Here is a 23,819-nt window from a genome sequence, read left to right as displayed (position 1 = left end):
ATCCCATGATTTAGACCATGGAAGAGAAACAAGAATCACAATGCAGTACTAAAATCTAACTTACATATTTTCAATTAGATTTCTATCAGAAAGCCCTGATTCAGATATGAGATGAAAGTTCAGTTAGTTATAAGTGATAACTGTGTCCCATTCTTCAATTATTTCTCAAAAATACATTCATTGGGAACTCTAGGATAATGGAACACTGACAGGGGAGTTATATCAAGAAAAACAGAAGCTACATTTTAAAAATGTGCTACATTTTTTCCATAGGATGAATCCATTTGGAAGTTAGTTGATTTGAGTGCTGGGGCCAGGTGGGAGAGAACCCATTTCCAAATTTCTAGTGGGGGTCTAAATGGATACCATGATAGAGTCTCAGTGGTTTTATAATCTCAGGTAGAACTAAGGTGAGGCCATGTTAGTCAGCAGAAAGAGTCTCATAATTAGGACTACAATAGTTATAGGCACTGTATTTACTCTGTACATAAGATTGGACGGAATAAATGTACAATTCTGTTGCATTATATAGATTTTCAAATGCTGACTCTCTGAAACTTCACAAAATTACCTGTTGATAAGACAAATTTGAGTTTACTGCTTACTATTGTAGGAAAGAATATCACTTTGCTATGGTCTTAGCATTGTCTCAAAAAGGGAGGGCAAAGTCAGAATATTTACTGAGATTTTAATACCATTTTAAGGTAGTTCTTTCAATGCAAGACCTTAGTTAGGAAAGGAAAATTTGTGATACAATAGTACAGTATTGGTGAATAGAGTAAGACAAGAATTTTGAGACAATAGATTCAAAGTGTCTTTGTCATAAACCATAGTTGGATATTTTCTTTAGAAGATTTGATGAGTATTTTAGGAAATTCCTGGAAGGAGAGTAGTAAAGATGTTTGCAGCTCTAAGTTTCTGGTCAAGAGTCTCTTGGGATAATAAAGTAAAACTGATGAAGGCAGCGGAATAAGACATTTGTGTTCAAAAGTAAGATATGTGAGCAATCTTGGTTTTCATAATAAGCAAAGAGATTTGTCAGAACCACAAGTTTCAGCATGTTTGGACCCAACCAATGAATAATTGAATCAGGAAAATATCTTAGCATTAATCAAGAAACAAGATGATTTCCAATGACTTCCACGTCTTTGGTGTTTCATTCAATAACTTGAATGAAACAATGAATACAATAACCTTGAGTTGTATCCTATATATAAGGAAATATTGTAGATGTAGGATCTTAACTGGGATGGACACATTGCAGTGAAATGAGTCTGTGATACATCTCACTCAAATATCCTCTAACTTGGTCAAAGACAAATTTCTCCCAAGTTTCTGGAAAAAGGTGGCTACAAGAAATAGAGTGATATCATTCTTTGTGGATCTTAATGATGGTATATTACCCTTGGTGGAGAGATAATTTTTCAATTCACTGGGAATAGTTTTGACCCTAAGTAAAGGAAAGTAAATTTCCCATGATGAAATTAAGATCACCAAATAGTGTAAAAACCTCTGGAAGCTACTGCTGATTTGGGCCTTCAGGTATCAAAGTATATATTAGAGAAATGTTAATATACAATGGAAAGGTGTTTACAAGACACTTAAGATCCAGTTGAAGGTGAAAGTCCTTCAAGGAGTGTAGGGATTCCAGACGTGGATGAATGTTGAATTGGACATTCTGGGATTGTGTGCCTAGTTAACTCTTTCTTCTAGGAATTGATATTTTTCCCATCTCCCTCATAATCCACATGACTGTAGTGGGAAAATGTATAATATAATGTAAAACACTATTCTTTGACCACAGTTGAATACTTTAGGGATAGGAGCCTGACCCAAATTTTGCCATTTAAGACTCGGCCCTGAGGATTTTGGATTTGAAACCAAGAAAACCAGGCAAAACTTCATCCATTTCCTGAGGTTACATATTTAAATAATAGTACTTTTAAAGCTTAGGAAAGCAAAAGGTATTTCTTGAGGTTAAAGGAGGGTGTTGAAGAAGTAAATACTGATGAAAGGATACAGCAATGCTATATGCAGAGGAGTGATTATCAAATTTTTTAAAAGACAGATTTTTTTCCCCACCGCCAGATTTTTTTTAAATTTTTTAGATATGTGACTGGACTGAATATTTTCATTTCTAACACGTTCTCAGGTAATACTGATGTAGTTGGTCTAGTGATCTAAAACCACTGGTCCAAAATAAAGGGTAAAGAAAGCAGATGCCACATGGAAAAAAATGTCTTAGCAGTAGAGCAAAAATATATTTGGTAGCAATAATCCACATTAGCATGATTCCATTCCTTGATTCAGGTGTTTAAATAGGCTCATGGTCTGCAATAGTAAGGAAGAGTAATTTGGAGATAAGGAGAAGATCCCAAGGTAAAGGCTAGCATTATTCTCAAAAAGAGGGTGGAAATGCAATCGCTTTTCTAGTCTGAGTAGTGGAAGTTCAGTATATCCAGCTGCCACTAATTAAACCCCTTAGCTAACTGCCAAATCTATACTTGGCTTGTCACCCTGATTTAAAAGAAAATGTCAATATGCTGAATATGGCAAAAGGGACATGGTTGCCTAGATTCCGTAATAGCAGTGTATCTGACAGTTATGGAATAACTCAACTGACAGTTTCTAATAATAAAGCTTTGTGTCTCTGAGAATTTGAGGTCAGGCTAAACATAACACCTATATATCATGTTACACTTTTGAAAAAAAGAGTTGTAATTTAGTATATGTTTAAAAATAAATTACAATCTCCATTCCATGCCTTTACCAATCTAGGAATAAAAATCATCAAGATCAAGGACATTGATGGGATATACAGTAATTTCCATAAAAATAATTGACCCTTATGGTTAAGATACTTAGAATCAAATCCCAACAATTCCTCCTATTATGGAAAATTCATTTAAATAATGGGATTTGAGTAATTCTACTTGGATTGGTTGAAATAATTGCACAGTGCTAAAAATATGTTATATGCCTACACAGATGGTAGAGTTCTGAGGAATCTGCAGTTTTCAGGAAAGAAGGCACTAAATTTCTTCAAAATGCTCTTTAAAAAAATCCTCATGGAAGGATCTTCTATAACTACATGCCATAGTCCCATGTAAAATTTAATCTAGGATAAATTCTTTCATTCATATTATGTAAATCTTTACTAGTACATTTGGAGGTTTTCTTCCTTGGCTTTTACTGTACATAATGTGTATAATTTAGAGACAAGACAATAAATACATTAACTTAGACACCAGATAATCCTGGTTTCTATGTTAAAGGTAAAACAGATAAATTGGGAGTAATGATGAAACCATCAGTTAGACAAATCTAAATAGGCATCTTTAAAACAAAGGCGCCACTGGCATATTTTGACAGTCTATACTGTCTACACGCACTTCTTTAATTGTTGACTGATTCTCCACCTTAAACTTAACATGTTATTATAGAGGCTGGAATGAATGATTTTCACCCACTAAAGAACATTTTATGAAACAAAATTAGGAGATTCAAATAATTATCAACACAAAAGTAATACAATTAAGCTGTAAATATATGAAAAGTATAGAATATAACTTCAATATCCCTAATAGTTTGCTTATCAATCATTTCTTAAATTTAATTTAGACAAAAATATTGTACAGGTCTTAGTTTACAATTCAATGAAACTTGAGAAATATTTGACACTCATGTGCCTTCCATCCCAGTCAATATATGGAGCATGCAGAACACTCAGAAATTTTGTTAACTTTGTTAAAACCATCACTTATCTTTAATAGATATGGTAAAAATAATAAGATGTTTTTATTTTGTTTGCTTTACCCACATAGTTACCATTTCTACTCTTCTTAATTATTTGTGTAGATTCAGATTTCCATTGGGTATTCTCTTTCTAGAGTGAAGTGATCAATTCTTCCAGGTGTTGTATTTCAGAGAGAGTATTTATTTTACCTTTACTTTGTTGTTGTTGTTGTTGTTGTTGTTGTTGTTGTACGCGGGCCTCTCACTGTTGTGGCCTCTCCCGTTGTGGCGCACAGGCTCCAGATGTGCAGGCTCAGTGGCCATGGCTCATGGGCCCAGCCTCTCCGCAGCATGTGGGATCTTCCTGGACTGAGGCACGAACCCGCATCCCCTGCATCGGCAGGCGGACTCTCAACCATTGTGCAACCAGGGAAGCCCTACCTTTACTTCTGAAAGATATTTTTGATAGGTATAAAATTCTAAGTTGACACTTTTATCTTTCTACTATTCTAAAGATGTTGTCCCACTGTCTTCTGACTTACATTTGTTTATGACAACAGTCTACTGTCATTATTTTTGTTCCTCTAAATGTAATGTGTCATTTCTGGCTACTTTTAAAATTGTCTATTTATCATGGGTTTTGTGTAATTTGATTTGATATTCCCTAGTGTAGTTTTTTCATGCTTCTTGTGTTTGAAGTTTGGTTTGTTGAATGTCTTGGATTTTTGAGTTAATATTTTTCATCAAAGTAGAAAAATTTGGGCCATTATTTCCCCAACACTCCTCTCCCCACCCCTTCTCTCCTTTGGCATCTCCAATTACAAGTATATGAAGCCACTTGAAGATGTTCCATAGTTCACTGATACACTATTAATTTATTTATTCTTTTTTTCTAAGTTTTATTTTGAATTATTGTTATTGCTACAAACTTGCTAATCTGTATTCAGCAGCGTCTACTGTATTGTTAATTCTATGCAGGGTACTTTTCATCTCAGACTTTTTTTCATTTCTTGATAGTCAGTTTGGATCTTTTTTATTTTTAATTTCTCTCTTTGACAAACTCATGATTTTCTCTACATTCTGAAATATATGGAATAAAGTTAACAACTGTTTTCATGTACTCGTCTACTAATTCTAACATCTGTGTTATTTCTGGACCTGTATCTTTCTGTTGATTTTTTTTTATTTATAATGAGTCATGTTTTCCTGCTTTTTTGGTATGCCTAACAACATTTTTATTGGATAACAGATATTGTAAATTTTATCCTGTTTTGTGCTAGATATTTGTATATTTCTATAAATATCCCTGAGCTTTGTTTTGAGACACAGTTAAGTCACTGAAAATGGTTTGTTTTATTTATTTATTATTATTATTATTTTTTGCTGTACGTAAGCCTCTCACTGTTGTGGCCTCTCCCATTGTGGAGCACAGGCTCCAGACACTCAGGCTCAGTGGCCATGGCTCACTGGCCCAGCCGCTCCGTGACATGTGGGATCTTCCTGGACTAGGGCATGAACCCATATCCCCTGCATCAGCAGACAGACACTCAACCACTGTGCCACCAGGGAGGCCCGGTTTGATATTTTTAAATCTCACATTTAATCTTATTTTCAGAAGCAGAGCATCTGATAGTCTAGGGTCAATTTCTCGACACTTCTCAAGCAAAACCTTACTGAATATTCTATCCACTCTTCAGTCTATTTTAAGGTTTTTGCATTTTAGCAGATAGGAATACAAACTATTTGTAGGTCTTTTTGAGGTCTGATAATTTTTTTTTTGGTTTTTGTTTGCTTGTTTTTTTTTTATTGGTCTTACTCCAATCTTGAGTACTTTTTTCATATGCATGCATAATGTACTTGAGCTGATCAGTACTCAGCTCCAGACTTGAAGGGAAGCATTTCTTCAGACTTTTCTGCACAACTCTCTTCTCTACATGCAGCTCTCTCCTCTCCTTCACTCTGCCTGAACTTTCTAACTGGCTTCCCAAATTTTCAGTTCTGTTTCCTCAATACAAGGCTGAATATGGGTGTCCCCTCCATACAATGTAGTAATAATAATTGGGATAATTATAGGGCTATTTTGTTTGTTCCTTTTCTTTTCAGGTAACCTCTCCAGTGCTACCTGACTAATGTCTGAAAACTGCTGTTTCGTATATTTTTTTCTGGCTCAGTAATGGTTTAAGGCAGGTATTCAAATTCAGCCAGTTATTCTCCATCTTTGTCAGAAGTTGATGTTCCAATGGATCAATATAGAAAGTAAAAAAAATGAATAAATAACTTAGCAACCCATAGTATTTGCTACATCATCAATAGAAAATGTAAGTGGAAACAAGATTATCAAACTCCTTTGTATGTGTTTTCTCTATAGTTGAGATAAAATTCTGCAATTTTATCTGTGCTTCTGCCTCAGTTACATAGGCAGTTCCCACAAAGAAGCCTTCTTGTCAATAGTCTCTGGATGATCAATTTTTACATAAAATATATTGAAGTTGGAAACAATAATAAGCCTAAAATATACAAATATACACACAGTATCATTTTCTATCTTAATCTTTATTTTGAAATATAGTCAAAGGAATGGAAAACACAATGCTCTCAGTAAAACTTATTGAGGAAATGCACTCCAGTGTGAAATGAAAAGGGATATTTTCACTGCACCAAAAACAATCATATTATTTAGGAATATATTCCAAAAGAGTCATAAATGGAGAAGTCTATTTAAAGAGAATGTATCTTTGAAAATTCAATGTTTCTATAATTATTTGATTTCCTAAAACGACTACTTTAATCTATATCAGAAAAATAATTTACTTCAAAACTTCAAAGAAGTTAGATGGGGGTCATTTCTGATCCTGTGGTTCATAAAAGAATAGCATACATTTTATATGTATATTAGTGTGGAACTTGGATTCTACGCAGATTTCAAAGTTTTAGAAAGATATAAATGAATCCTTTCTGAAAGACTAAGACAAAAGGATTTGTTTGATGTTAAATTAAAAAGGATAGTACAGTATATTTCCCCCATCTACATTTTTGGTATCACGATGTTTAATTTGTAAACCCAATTAATTGTTTTGAGACTATTCACACTTATTCTATTTTTTTAAAAGGATATATATTTTGAACATTAACAATGTGAAAATCTCTAACCTAGAATAGCTTTTGCTTTAAAAGTAGGCTGGCTTCCAAAGTCATACCCGCCTGTGGTTAAAAATGGAGTCTGAATAATTTTATATTTTGCTCACATAGCACTGCTATTCTTTTTCTTTCTATGTCACTTCCCTCACCACCTCCCCCCCTCCTTACACACACAATTATTTCTCAGAGTGCCCTGGAGCATCTCATGTATACTCATGTACACAGTCCCCTCTACTTTTAGAGGGCATCTACTATTTCTTCATTTTATCTCCTCCTTATAGTAATTCTACTACTAATACTTCTGGAGCCTATGTAAACTCTGTAGAGATATTGACAAAGCCAGTTACATTCTGGAAGAAGTCATTAAAACCATCCTGCACTGATGTTTGCCTAAGATAATATTTTCTCTCACTTCTCTATTCCCAATGGTTTTGTACCTGTTCAAACTTACAGATCTCCTCTGCACTCCTAATATTCTATAACAATAACTTAAAATAGGAAAAATACCCTTAACCATATTCTCTTTCAAAATAATTTAACACTCATTTACAGAGTCAATTCTTTGCAGAGTCAATTCTTTGCTTCAAATAACATGTAGAAGTTTTAAATTTTATTTACTGTCTCAACCATCATCAAACAGCTGGGCTTAATTAAACATTAAAATTAATTTCATAAATGAGGACAATTCTTTAAGTCTCAGAGGATTGTTGCTTCTTTTATAAACTTATTTAGGCTTTGGAAAGCTTGAACAATAATAGTAATTTTCTCTATTAAACATATGTAATTTTTGTTCAGCAGCCCAACAATACAAATTTTAGTTAGAGGATGTCAAACTGAAGACATTTCACCCTGAAAATTTATATGACATAAAATAACCTTTAGGGCTTCCCTGGTGGTGCAGTGGTTGAGAGTCCCCCTGCTGATGCAGGGAACACAGGTTCATGTCCCAGTCCGGGAAGATCCCACATGCCGTGGAGTGGATGGGCCCGTGAGCCATGACCGCTGAGCCTGCGCATCCAGAGCCTGTGCTTGGCAATGGGTGAGGTCACAACAGTGAGAGGCCTGTGTACCCTCCCCCCCCCAAAAAAAAGGAATCTTTAAATCAATTGGTTTTCCTACTTATTGTTATTGTTGTAGATACTACAAGGAATCACAGTGTATGACTAGGATGATATTCCCAAATCAAATTGACTTTCTATATTTTTTACGATACCTAACTTTCCCTAGTTCTCCTTACATTTCTGGTATTTGACTGAGTTAGTATATTATATGATTGCTAGTATTACATTATATTTGATTTGGGCTGATAGTGGGATAATCAAAGGAAACACACTACTACTAAAATTTATTATATCATAACATCAGGAGTCTCATCCATGATTTACTTCTAGATGCATGTTACAGAAACTATCGAAATTAGCTAATGAAGTGGAAGGAAGGAAGAAAGGAAAGGAGGAAGGAAGAAAGGAAGGGAGGAAATAAGCAAGGAAGGAAAGAAGCAAGGAAAGAAAGGAGGGGGAGGGGAGGATAATATGGACTGCAAAGCATTCAATTTTGTAAGACTTCTCTTTCCACATTATATAACTATCTCAAAACTTCTCAATTTTAACTGTTTTTCAGATTAACCAACATGGATCATTAGTTATCTTTGAATCCCAATTTCTAACTTTAGTAGCAAATCTGGACCCTGTGTCCACTTCTTGTCCAAGTAAATGGACAGAGGTGAAGAAATAGTAGAAATCTAGTTTGTGAACTGAGAGAGCAGGCAACCCTAAGGAAGAGGACCAAAAATTCAGAGAAAAGATTTGTGATAAGCTAGTCAGAACTGCCAAAATGTGTCTATGACACAGGAATTTCAGTAAGGGTCAGACAAGCCAACCTTAGAACTTATACGAAATATCCATGTAGAATATTGATTGAGAAGCAAAAACATAACAACCAAATGTATCACGTTATATCCTGTTTATTTTATCTAGTCTCACTGTATACCAGTGTGATCCCTCTCTTCAACCTGATTTCTTAACTATTTAATTCTGGCTGCTTGAATCTTTCTATTTCCCCTATATCTCTTTATACTCCTCTATACAAATTCTCCTTGTCATTTGATAGTAATCTAAAGTTACTAGTTTCACATTAAGCCTTCCATGAATTAAAATCCATACTGCACTTTGTTGATTGTATATTGTGATATAGTTTGTTATTTTTTCTCCTGTAATAGTCTTGTTTTTCTAATTTTCTTAAGAGAAGTAATTATATTTTACACATTATTCTCTTTCCTAAAGACATTCAAGTGTAGTGGACACTTTATATAATTAATTTGTCCCTAATTGAGACAATTTTTTCAATACATATTTATTAAGCCTCCCTTTATGTAACAATATGTGATACATTTCATGAAAACCAGGTATAAAAAGATACTAGAAAGTTATTTTTTTCTCCTCCTGGTATTATTACTCCTCCTACATTAGATATCTAAGTGCATAAGGGGATAAAAATGTAACATAATGTAAAACTCACTTTTCTGAAGTCAATTTCATTAAAAGTTATGTTTAAACAATTTGATTTAGGTCATAGTTTGCAAAGAGGAAAGGGTGAATTTCAGATTCTACCTTGAAATTATTCTCTTTTTTTTTTTTTTTTTTTTTGCGGTATGCGGGCCTCTCACTGTTGTGGCCTCCCCCGTTGCGGAGCACAGGCTCCGGACGCGCAGGCTCCGGACGCGCAGGCTCAGCGGCCATGGCTCACGGGCCCAGCCGCTCCGCGGCATATGGGATCCTCCCAGACCGGGGCACGAACCCGTATCCCCTGCATCGGCAGGCGGACTCTCAACCACTTGCGCCACCAGGGAGGCCCGAAATTATTCTCTTTATCTGCAAAGTCAGGGATCAAAGTCTGTATTAGGCATAGTTATTTTTTTCTCTTTGTACAAAATTCAAATATAAAGTCATTCCTAATTTTAGTTAATAATTTATATATACACATATTTCAAGAATTTTAAAAGATTAATTCAATTTCAGGCCAATAAATGAAATTGGAGATTTAGTACTAAATTTTACAAGCTCAAACTTTTAAATTATATATTGATAATGTTTACCAAACTTGGTCTACATAAAGAAATGCAGTAGACTTTTTGATATTGTAAAGCAGGAACCAAGGTTCATTGTTTGGTTCCCTCAGGATTCTGCCCTTGCTACTGATTTCTGCAATTGTCAAGGGCTCAATGGTGCTATTGTGGGATTGATACAAGGTTACTGACATTTATAACATGTAAAATTTATGCAAATCTGTATAGTTATCACATAGGTAAGATGGGTTTATGGAGGCTCAGTTCCATGTAACCCACTGGACAACTGCTATGAACTGAATTGTGCCCTACCCCCAATTCATATGTTGAAATCCTAAGGACCAAAATGCCTGCATTTGCAAACAGGGATTTTAGGAGGTATTTAAGGTTAAATGAGGTCATAGGAGTAAGCAGTTAATCCTATGGGATTGGTGACCTTACAGGAAAAAGAAGAGAGAGAAATTATCTCTCTCTGCTGTGTCATGACACAGCAAGAAGGTGGCCAGCTGCAAGCCAGGAATAGAGCTCTCACCAGAACTCTACTGTGCTGGCATCCTGATCTTAGACTTTCAGCATCCAGAACTGAGACAAAATACAGTTCTGTTGTTTAAACTACCCAGACTATGATATTTTATTATGGCAGCCTGAGCTGACTTATACAACTGACCATAAGGATTTGAAACTTAAGGGCACTTTAATAAACTCATAATAATTTTAATTCTGTGTGTGTGTGTGTTATATGGGATAGCATAAGCATAGAAAAATGTTTTTTGTGGAAAAGTGAAGGTAAAAAAGAATAAAATAACAATGTAGCAAGCCAAAAACCTTTATAATATTAAATGAAAATGAGGTTGCATCATGTTATCTATGATATTACTGCAAAAATATAGATGAATTGACTATGCTAGTGGGCTATTTTTGCAATAACTACAAAAGGAGAAATGAGCCCTAACATAAGATTATGTTGTTAAATGTTCCACTGTTAGGCCTAAATATTGGCATAAGAATATCTAGCTTTCCTTAAAATAGTGTTAAAGACCAAATTTAGAAACTTCAATGGTTGTCCTGAACTGGTTAAATTCTCAGCCTACAAAAGGTAACATGTACTTCTTCCTGAATTTTTTTAAAGCAAATACTATATGATTATTGCTAAAATAAACAAACAAAAATGAAGGGTATTATCTTACAGATATCAAGGTGTGTCTGTTAATACCTTTAATTACAAAAAGGTCAAAGTCCAGAGGTCAGTGCATGGAAGATGGGGGTAATGATTTAAATGCCCTGGGGAAATTAAAAGTAGAACCAGGAGACTTCCATTTAGAGAGTAGGATATATAAGTCTTAATAATAAGTCATTTTGACCAGAAAGTGTTTCTTTTGTTTTTTAACTTATTTTTTTGGGGGGACCACACCACGTGGCATGTAGTATCTTAGTTCCCTGACCAGGGATTGAACCTGTTCCCCCTGCAGTGGATGTACAGAGTCTTAACCACTGGACCTCTAAGGAAGTCCCTAGAAAGTGTTTCAAATCATCAGGACAATGGGAGAAAAATGAAGAGTAGAATTAACAGGGGAGACTTATCAAGGAAAGGCTAGTGGAGGTGGAGACTAACTTGGGTTTTGAAGAATAATATAAATTCCAATACTGGTGATTTCCAATCCTTACACTCAATTAACATCTCTTCAGGAGCTTTACAAAAAATACCAAAGCCTGGGACCCACCGCAGATTCTAACAGGTATTTTTAAAAGGTTTCCAGTTATTGCAAAAATAACTGGTTCATGTTATATTTGCTGGTCCAAGAAGCACTGTGCAACAAACTTCAAGTTTCTGCTGTTGCTTTAGAATAGCATGAGAGTCTGTTAAAAATTCAGAATCTCAGGCCCAAATCAAGACTCAATGATTTAGAATCTGCCTATTAAAATTTTAGAAGTAATAGAAACAAAGACACAATAGAGAATAAAATCCTGCAGAAACGTGCTGTTGTACTTCAAACCCCTACTAACATTGGACATCCCAATAGTACTCTCTCTTGTTCTACATTCTAATACTTGAAGTCATTTCCTGATTAAAATTACATAGATTCAGAACTGGATAGTTGAATAATCAATAAATTTTTTGAACTCTAAGAATGTACCCAAAGACCCAGTTATGATCCAGAAATGTTCAATTTCAAGTGCTAACTCCATAAAAATTTTCCTTTTTTTTTTTTTTTTTTTTGGAAAGCAGAGGTCTTCTCATTTCTTTTTTTTTTAACCTCTTTATTGGATTATAATCGCTTTACAATTGTGTGTTAGTTTCTGCTTTATAACAATTTGAATCATCTATACATATACATATATCCCAATATCTACTCCCTCTTGCATCTCCCTCCCACCCTCCCTCTCCCACCCTCTAGGTGGTCACAAAGCACCAAGCTGATCTCCCTGTGCTATATGGCTTCTTCCCACTAGCTATCTATTTTACATATGGTCGTGTATATATGTCAATGTCACTCTCTCACTTTGTCCCAGCTCACCCTTCCCCCTCCCCATGTCCTCAAGTCCATTCTCTACATCTGTGTCTTTATTCCTGTCCTGCCCCTAGGTTCTTCAGAACCATTTTAATTTTCCATTTTAAACAACTGAGAGGATCACTTTCTTATATTCAAGGCTTTACTTATATTCAAGGCTTTACTTTAATAATTCTTTTCTTCTCAAAGGTTTAAGGAATTCATAACATCTAAATAGATATCAGACTATCTCAGAATACAAACAATTTATAAACAATATCAAGTTTGGAATCTTGATGACAAAGGATTCAGAAGTTCCCATAAACAAGCAGTTATGCTTTCTTTAAAAGACAGTGTTTTTTGTTGTTGAACATGGGGTAGTAATTCACAGTTCTAGTTTTCTTAGACAGGACTTAGTAGATGAGTCACCCCATGGCACTGACCATACTAATTAACCTCTCAGTGTCATTAAGAAATAATAGATTGAAGTAGCAGATATTGATTTCTGAGAAGCCAGATATTAAAATTTATTGATCAAACAGGATAATATTAACCATTTTTTTAAAAATCAAGAATGGTATGTACTGAAATAAAAGAAAAGTTTCTCTCTGTATCTCTTCGTGATCTGATGCTTGAAGACAAGGCTGTTAAAACAGTAAAGAGAAGTCCTCTGAAGATTTATTTTATATCTTTGTACTCCATATCTGTGAGCAAAGGGAAAACTGTCTTCTTATAAAATGCCAGAGTGTCCAATATTGTTTCCATTGGAGGGAAACAGGAAAGCTTACATCAAATGCTAATTAAAACACTGCATTAGTAAGTACAACATACGAGAAACTTCACATGTAAATCTGCACTAGTTTTCTAATTCCAGAACACAGCCTGTGCAGTCCACAATTTAAAATGAATGGCAGCTTTCTTCATCAGGTCTCACTTAAGATTATCATTTTTCCGCTTTCATGGTTCTTCTTCTTTCTCCTAAAAAGGGTGTGATAAAAATCAGACAGGTAAGGTGAAAGCCTTTAATATGCAACGGGAACATTTGAATTTAAAAGTTAGAAGTAAGGAGACCTCTGTCTAAATCCAAAGAATGACTTATGAGTGATAAATTTAATTGTGACCAGGACGTCAGGGAGATATATTGGTGGATACAAAAGTCTTTTCTAATACCATTCTTCTCAAACCACAAAAGAAACTGTTTAATTTGTGTATATATAATATTGAGCCTGCTTCTTGAAGTATTTCTGCTCTCTGAATTTGAAACATAAATTATATCTTATTTTATGTTATATTTTCTATTCATGGTCAGTAATGAGGTGATCTTCAAAGGTTTTTGGCAACAGAGAAGATCCTAAATGATGGTAAAAGTCCTGGAGTCCACACCTCTTAATCCACTAATTTCCTATGTGGCACTGGACAAGTGGTTTTAAAGATCCCAAATCCAAGTTTGTTCATCTGCAAATAAAGACACTGGGCCAAATTATCTGTAGTTACATTCTGTATTGACTTTCCAACTTTTACTATCCATGATAACACTAAATCAGTGAATTATCCCATACAGTGTTACAAGAGTTCTTGCATCATTTTCATCTATAAATATTATAAGGTAAATGAATTTCAGTGTAGCATGAAGGTAGGAAATGGGTGCATTTTTTGATATTGCTGCCTTCCCCCACATGTGTGTTTAACACAGTTTTGATCCTTTGCAACTTTTACAAAATGTGATTGTGTCAGGCCAAGGACAAAGAATTTCATTTTGGTGTGTCACAGTCTCTGGGCACACTACACAATGCTCAAGTACATAACAAAACTACAAACAAAAATTCTGAGAATTTAGAAACGGTAATTAAAAAAAACCTCCTTATAACTCGTGGGTCAGAAAATTACAAACTATAATTGAAAGTTACTTAGAAATAATAAGTATAAGATTATCAACTGAAAATATGAAATCTTATAGAAGTCATATTTAGAGGCAAATATACACCACTACATACCTTTATTTAAAATGAAATTAATTGCAGTTTTAACACAATCTTTAAGACTTTATTTATTTATTTATTTATTTATTTATTTATTTCAGTGAAGTTTGAGGCTCAGAGCACAATTGAGAGGAAGGTGTAGAGATTTCCTATATACTGCCTGTTTCCACACATGCTTAGCCTCCCCTCTCAATGACACCAGCAAAAAGAGTTGTACATTTGTAATACTTGATAAACCTATACTGCCACATCATTATCACCAAAAGTCCATAATTTATGTTAGAGTTTACTCTTGGAGTTGTACATTCTATTGTTTTGGACAAATATATAATGACATGTATCCACCATTATAGTATCATACAGTCTTTTCACTGCCCTAAAAATCCTCTGTGCTCTGCCTATTAATCTCTCCCTCTCAATCCCTGGCAACCACTGATATTTTGACTGTCTCCATAGAAAACCCTTTCCAGAATGTCATATGTTCAGAATCATAGTGTATGTAGCCTTTTCAGAGTGACTTCAACCCAATGTTTTCAAAAAAGAGAAAACAAATATAAGTATATGTAAATATACACTAATTTGAAACTATAAAGGAAAACAGAATAGTTATAATGACAACATTTAAAAGCTAGCTGTGAAAATAAAGTAAAACACAGATAAGGAAGATAATAAAAAACTAGGAAAAACTATATACTCTTCTATTCTAATAAGTTGGAACTTTCAATAGACACTTTAGGAAATTGTAACTGATCAAAATTCACTTTAGACATAAAAAATCAGAGGAGATTAATAAATCTTATGACAAAGTTTCAATTAAAGTCACACATAAATCTATAAATATATATGATTTCCATATAAATCTATTATAAAGAAACTCAATTTTACAGTACCATCAGGCAGAACATGTTTGAATTAGAAAATCTGACCAACCTTCCCATTTTCTCTGTCTCTGTCTCTGTCTCTGTCTCTGTCTCTCTCTCTCTCTATATATATATATATATATAAACTACTATATATATATAGTAGTTTTCTAACACAACAAGAAAGCTACAAAATTTAATATAGATTTTCATTTCTTTACTTGTGCATACAAGGAGTATACTGAGGTTTACTTTACTTAACACCTTTAAAATGCAAAAAAATGGATCAATAAAAATATATACAGATATATTTGTCTATAATCCTATCACCATATTTAACACTCAATCACTAAAATGTTTTACTAGAGTTATTTTAAAATGAGAACACTAATGTTTTTGTATTTATTTCACCATTTCTTAAATATAATCTCTAAATTGAAATCCTGCATTGATACATATTTCATCCCAGCCCCTCTGTGATACCATCTTCCATCTAAGTATGCTAATAATACTCAGGCAGATATCACATCACTCATTCAGAATTATAATGTATTAGATTATTGATTAGGAATGTACCTTAAATATTATGTTGTCCAAACAGCTATCCTATAATTAAAAGATTTCATTTTACCTTTGATCAAACACAGTGACAGAAATATATATTGCCTTGAAAGATAAAATGCTCAGCAATGTAATGATCTGGGAAAAATTCACCTTTGCAACTTCTGCTGAAGTCTTTAATACATTTTGTGTTCATTTTTGGGTGTAGTGAAAGAGAAGGTACACTCTCATTCTTCTTCCAGCACCAGTTATTGAAGAGACTGTCCTTTTCACAGAGTGTATTAGTGCCACATTTGTCAAAGGATAGTTGACCTAAACTTTATGTGTATTATAACTGGACTCTGTAGTCTATTCCATTAGTCTAATGTTTCTGGGGTTTTGCTTTTGCCAGTGTCATACAGTTTTGATTACTATAGCTTTGTATAAATTGAACTCAGGAAGTGTGATGCCTCAGGTTTTATTCTTGCACAAGATAATAATTGTTTTAACTATGTTAATGTATATATATATATATATATATATATATATATATATATATATACTGTACAATTTAATGATTAAAAGTTAGTCCAGAAGTTACAAATGAGACTCATTTTATCTCCTTTACAAAGCTATTACTCCCAGAGGCAGCAGAGGATTAGGGAATGTCTCAATCCATTAGTCTTCTTGCTGTGTTTTTACATGGTAGAAGGTGCAAGGGATCTCTGTGGAGTCTCTTTCATAAAGGCACTAGTCCTATTCACGAGAGCAGATCTCTCACAAATAATCACCTTTCAAAAGCCTACCATCAACTTTGAGGCTTAGGAGTTTTGAGAAGACATAAATATTCAGATTATAACAGAGAGATAGAAAAATCATGAAAAAATCTGAATTATTTCATACTACTAATAAAATATAGGTATTAGTAAAGAAAATGTTTGTAATATATTCAAAAGCCTCAATCTCTGAACTTTCTATGACTCCACCTATGGAAAATCCTCATTTCAAATTAAATAGCTCAAAACGTGAGACTTTCCAAAAGGTAAAACTTTTCAAAATAAAGGACATCATCCACCAGGGATTGCCTCACAGTTAATGTGCACTCTGCTGATATCAATATTTATTTATTCTGATAAAATTCTAATATGGGTGAAAATTAAGGATACGTTTTAATGTAACTCACAGAAAGTTCAAAATTATTTTAAATTCCAGGATTTTCAGAAATATATTTTTCCAATTAAGCATGAATATAATCAAGATTGGTGACATGTATCTATCTAATTAAAAAGACCCAACCCTTATTACAGATATTTTCTGATTAAAACAAATGTATGTATGTTTCAGAAAAATCTGAGTAAGCACCTGCCTTGAAATCAGAAAATGTGATTCTCTGGGAGGCTTTGCAACAAATTTGGCCATGGACTCTGTGGTAGACACAATTCTGCCCTTTAGTGTTTGTGTCCCATATAATCTTCTCCCTTTGAGTGTGGGCAGGAAGTGTAAGTATGATACAAGATCACTCCTATGATTAGGTTACATCATATGGTGAAAATAAAGAGATATTGGAGAAATAATTAAGGTCTTTAATAAGTTGACTTTGAATTAATTGCAAACCCAAATGGGCTAGACCTATTCAGGTGAGCCCTTAAAAGAAGACCTCGAAGTTAGAGACAAGAAACATCAGGAGATGTCCTATTGGTCTTGCATAAGCCAACTGCAAAGATATGGAGAGGGCTATATAGCAGGGAATGTCAGATAGCCTCTAAGAGCTGAGGGTCTCTGTCCTACAACCTCAAAGTTCTGAAATCTATCACAAACATGTGGGTATAAAAGAATATCAAGTGAAATTGCAACAAAGCCAATGCAATTTTTTTTCAGGCTTCTGAGACCATGAGCAGAAGACAGTTAACCTATGTCTAACTTTCTAACCTAGGGAATCTGACATAATAAATGTGTGCTGTTTTAAGTCATTATGTTTTTGGTAATTTCTTTTGTAACAAAGAAGACTAACAACAGCTCTCATCATTGTGTCATTGAGGGCTGTGGCTGAGATCCTGTCCCCTCTAAAGTGATTTAATTCCACAAGTGTTTGGTTCCAAAACGGAGTTCAATTTTATTTTTTAAAATCTGTATGTCACAGCCTATATTTGAACCTCAACATTTGAACAGAACATTCAATGAAAATTGGAGTATAAAATAAATGCCACCCCATACTCAGGGATTGGAAGACTTAAATTGTTAAAATATTCATACTATGCAAAGTGATTTACACAGTCAGTGAAATTTCTATCGAAATCCCAATGGCATTTTTGCAGAAATAGAAAAAGACTTCCTAAAAGTCATATGGAATCTCAAAGGATTCTGAATAGCAAAAATAATCTTAAAATGTTAGAAGCCTCATACTTCCTGATTTCAAAATATACTACAGGGCTTTCCTGGTGGCGCAGTGGTTGAGAGTCCGCCTGCCGATGCAAGGGACATGAGTTCATGCCCCAGTCTGGGAAGATCCCACATGCCACGGAAAGGCTGGGCCCTTGAGCCATGGCCACAGAGCCTGCGTGTCCAGAGCCTGTGCTCCACAACTGGAGAGGCCACAACAGTGAGAGGCCGCGTACTGCAAAAAACCAAAAAACAGAAAACAAAAAACAACTACAAAGTAATAGTAATCAAGAAGACAGTACAGTACTGGCATAAAGACATATATAGAGCAGTGGAACAGAAATAAACCCTTGTGTATATAAACACATGATTTTTATCAAGGTGTCGAGACAACACAATGGGAAAAGGACAGTTTCTTAAACCAAAGGTACTGGGGAAAGTGAACATCCAAAACAGGAAAAATCAAAGTTGAAACCTTACTTTACAACATACATGAAAATTAACTCAAAATTATTAAACAAACACCTAAAAATAAAACCTAAAATAAAAAACTTCAAGAATAAAAAAGTAGGAGAAAAATCTTCAGAACATTGGATTTGACAATAATTTAATGAACATAACACCAAAACTTAGGCAGTAAAAACAAAAATAGATAAGTTAAATAATAAAATAGGCAAAAAATAGACAAATAGGACTACATATGGGAGAAAATATATGCAAATTATGTAGTTGGTAAGGGGTTAATATCCAAAATATATAAGGAACTTCTACAACTCAAAAATGAAAAATCAAATAACCTGATTTAAAACCATTGTGAAAGAATTTGAATATACAATTCTCCCAAGAAGATATACAAATGGCCTACAAGCGTATGAAAATGTACTCAACATCACTAATTGTAAGAGAAATGTAAATCAAAACTACAGTGAGATATCACCTCATACCCATCAGGATGACTGCTATCAAAAGAGCAGAAAATAACAAGCATTGGCGAGGAAACAAAGAAATTTGAACACTATTAATGGGAGTATAAAATGGTAGAGGCATTATGGAAAACAGTATGGAGATTAATTTCAAAAAAATTAAAAATAGAATTACCATATGATCCAGTAATCCTACCTCTGAGTATATATTCAAAAGAATGTAAAGCAGGGTCTTGAAGGGATATTTAAACACCATGTTTGTAACAGCATTATGCACAAGTGAAAAGAGGTCGAAGTAACCCAAATGTTCAATGTCAAATGGATAAAGAAAATGTGTATTATATATTCAGCCTTAAAAATACAAGGAAAAACTGTCACTTGTTACAACACAGATGAACCTCGAGGACATTATACTAAGTACAATAAGCCACTTACATAAAGACTAATACTATATAATTCCACTCATGTGACATATCTAAAGTACTCAAAGTCATAGAAACAGAATTTATAAAGGTGGTTCCTAAGGGCTGGGGTGGAAGTGAAATTCATGTTTTGGATATAGAGTTTCAATTTTGCAAGATGGTAAAAGTTCTAGAGGTTTTTTTGCATAGCAATGTGAGTATACTTAACACTACTGAATTGTATACTTAAAATGATGATGCTAAACTTAATCTTATGTGGGTTTTTTTGCACAATAAAATAAATAGGTTAAAAAAATCAAATTGAAACCTTTGGAAATAAATACGATGTACATAGCCCATTTAAAAAGTATATGCAGCAAATCTGTTTTGTAAATGATGTTTTAAGTTGAAGATAAGAAACTGCTGACTCAAAAACACTCAATACGTAAAAGATATAAAAGGATCAAAAGAGAAATACAATATACATTACAGAAAGTTGACACTGCAGGATCATTTAGGAAAAATAGTTTTAGATGCTTTTTAATTTAAGTCTTCTGCATTTCTTTTGAACATGTTTCTTGAGGTTAGGAAAAATCAGCTCATTTCTGCCATTAAACTTTCAAAACACAATCATACAATTGTCAGCTATCCCTTATATGATATACTCCAGGTCAAACACCCAAATGTAAAGATGCTTGCTGTCATTGATATGGTCTGTTTACTTGCTTAATATGTCAACATCTGTTTGCTGAACCTGCATATCCACAACTTTCTATATATGATAATGGGTGGAGCTAAAGATGGTGGAAATAACCTGCTAGTTGTATGGAAACCATTGGAGAAGAATGTTCTTCAGAGTGCAACATAAGGGTTTTAATCTATTTAGCCCATACCCAAGGATAGCTTTTCTCATGGGCTGGTCACTAATGATAAAATTGCCACTTTTAAGTCTAACCTGCCAATAAGTGTCCCTGTGAGAATTTATAAAGACGGTATATAGGAAAAACGCATAGCAGACTCTGTAAGTCCATAAAAACCTAAAGCATCATTACAATTTTAGAACAAACCCTACTCTTTTGCACTATCTTTAGGTCCCAGTTAGCGCCTGATGAATTATTTCCTCTAAAGTTTCATGATTTTCACTTCTGGTTCTAGTTCTGCATGTAAGGAGCTTGGAAGTTGCCATTCAGTATTAACAAGTAAAAAGCTGAACAGACAAAAAATCAACAACTCTTCTCTGATTCATAATAGGTGGAAAAACATAAGGCAAACTACAGCCTCCAAGATTGGAGAGACAGGGAAATACGGGGAGTTGCTGCTTAGTGGAACAGAGATTTGCAAGAGTGAGAATCACCCTGCAAACCAGTGCAGGGGCAGGAAAATCTGAACTGTAATTGATGAATTGCTGGAGGCTCAATGTGAACAAGTCTGAGTGTTAAAAAATCCAGGGGACCCCAGTCATATGGGGTCCCCCTCAATGTTGTGAGAGTTATTTCCAGGAACTTGACCAGATTTCCACAGTAAATATCAGAGAAAAATCCCCATGAGTTTCTAGCAGGGGAAGGGGAAAAGGAACAATTTTGCAATATGCCAAAGCACTCTGTTCTTATTAACAAGGTCTGGCCACAGGAAAACTAGTTAACCAGAGTCTAACCTGCGGGACTATTATCAGAGCCTAAATGACCTGGGGGAATGGAAATACCAGCTAGTTCTAATCATACTGTTCCACCTAAGAGGAGAGAAGAAGCCTGAGAAACTCTTGTGAAGTCAACAGTTCAGAGGTATAGCCTCACTAAAAGACTGAGACCCAGTCATAGGAGTACAAAAATTATCCTTCCCTCCCGCCCCATCACCACTGCATCGTTAAAAACCTATTTACAGCGATTCCTTTTGCCAAGTACTTCATGTCCAACTATCAAGCATTATGAGACATAACAAAAGACTAAAGGCACAATTTGAAGAGACAGAGCAAACTTCAGAATGAGACATGCAGGGATGATGGAATTATCAAACCGGGAATTGCAAATAACAATGATGAATATGCTAAAGGTTCTAATGGCTTAAGTAGAAAGGATGTTGATAACGGGGGAGGCTAAGCATGTATGAAGATGGGAGTATATGGAAAATTTCTGTACTTTCTTCTCAATTTTGCTGTGATTCTAAAACTGCTTTTAAAAATAAAACCTTAATTAAAAATATATAAAGCAAAGAGATTATAGCCAATGTATGTTTCAGGTGCTTAGTGAGGAAAGCAGGATAAAGAATGGGGAAGAGCACCAAGGTACAGGCAGAAGTGTTGTTAATGATCCAGCTGTGCTTATAGAAGTCTATTTCTTTTTGGTTCATACTTCCTATGTAGATTATATACCTTTTTATATATGCAAAATAGTATGTAATGCAACTTAAAATGACTGTAATTTAGGATAGACTTGATTCATAGTACCCATAGTTAATGAAATAGGGATATATTTTTCCCTGTCAGCAATAGAGTATACTGGTATTTATTATCTAACCAGCCTTACACATAAGAAAATAAATATTTAAGCATATTTTAATATTTCATATTTCTTCTTCAAACTCTATATCTAAATTTTGTTTTAAGTAACCTTTCAAGACCCAGAATCTACATATTTGCCAAAGGATTGGACACATTGAAGGAAATGAACTATACATTTTTGAAAAACATTTTTGAGGTGATAAAAAATAATTCCATTCAAGATTGTGTTGAATTTTCTCCACTGACAAAGAAGTACCCAGTCTGATACCATCAATTTTCAGCCATTCCTATTCTCATTAATTTTTGAACTATGATATTGAATACAATTCATCTACAGTTGTATATAATGTTTTAAACTATTTCCAATTTGTGAATTTTAGAATTATTCCAATTGTGTAAATTCCATTCATTTGAAAGTACCCATAACTTTGCTATTTATAGGCACATTTAAAGGAAAAGGTGAATTAACTTTAATGAGTGTGAAGTGCATCATAAGGAAGCACATCTTTTAGCTAATGTAATCTTAAGGAACCTATGCTACTTTTCTTCTACAAAAATATGGAAGCTGGGATTTAAATCCTAGTCCACATAGTTCCAAAGCCTGTACCATTTCAACTAGATCTCATACCCACTGGATATTCTAATACTGCCTTTGATTATGAGAATATAGACTCAGATTCTTAAACCTAAAATAATTGGGCTGAGAGGAAACTCAGTGATTATTCTTAGACATGGACCTGAGGTGTGGAACATAGGAGGAAATTGACCAGGATCACCTAGTGAAACTTGTGTTAGAAATATGGATGCTTCATTAATTGGTAAAGATTCTCTAGCTGGTGATTCAATGACATTTTCTTAACATTTAGGTTCCCATGCTTTCTGAATGATGAGCATGATTGCTGTAAAATTAGTAGTGGGTTAAAGGGGCTTCAAAAGAAAAACAAAATGTAAAATTCCAGAAGACAAATATTGTTTTTCCCAATTTCTTGTTAAGGTTACCAATCATACTAAAAATTTAAAATAATTTAACAGAGAATACCTATAATCATATTTTATAGATTAATATTTTATTATTCTTGCTCTATCATATATCTGACCCACTTCTCTACACAACCAGTAATCCATGTTATTTTTAATAAATTTTGAAGTAAAATTTTCCTGATTCACTAAGCATGCATATCATTAATTTGAGTTTGATATCTGTAGGATTTTAATTTTAATGTAGAATTTACATACAATTAAATATAAAATTCATAAGTATACATTCAAAAAGTCTAGAAAAAAGTATTCACCTGTGTAACCCAAAATACTAGCTAGTTACAGAGGTTTGCCTTTGCTCAGAAATCTCCCTATGCAGTTCCCTGGTTATTTTTTTGCTCCTATCCCTGCGAGACAATCATTTTGTCCTTTTGTTTTCCCATATAATAGTTTTCCCTCTTCCAGAATTTCATATTAATAAAATTATACATGACATATTTTTGGAAATGTTTTTTCATAATATGGAATAATATTTTTGAGAGCCATTCATGATGTTTAGGATGTTATCAATAGTAGTTAAATTATATAATATTTTATTTAAGTTTAAAAAAGATTGTTATTTCTCTTGGGTGAATACATAGTGGTAGAATGACTAGGTCATTGGGCAGGTGTATATTTAGTTTTGTAAGAAACCACTAGTAAGTTTTCAAAATAGTTTTACCATTTTAACTTCCCATAAACAATGAGTTTTCCATTTCAACAAACTTACCAGTGTTTGATGATGCCTCCCTCTTTTTTATTTCTCTCTAATATTTATATGAGCCATTTTGGTCGAC

The sequence above is a fragment of the Mesoplodon densirostris genome, chromosome 14, assembly GCF_025265405.1.
Source record: "Mesoplodon densirostris isolate mMesDen1 chromosome 14, mMesDen1 primary haplotype, whole genome shotgun sequence".
NCBI lineage: Eukaryota > Metazoa > Chordata > Mammalia > Artiodactyla > Ziphiidae > Mesoplodon > Mesoplodon densirostris.
Note: the sequence above shows the minus strand (reverse complement) of the source record.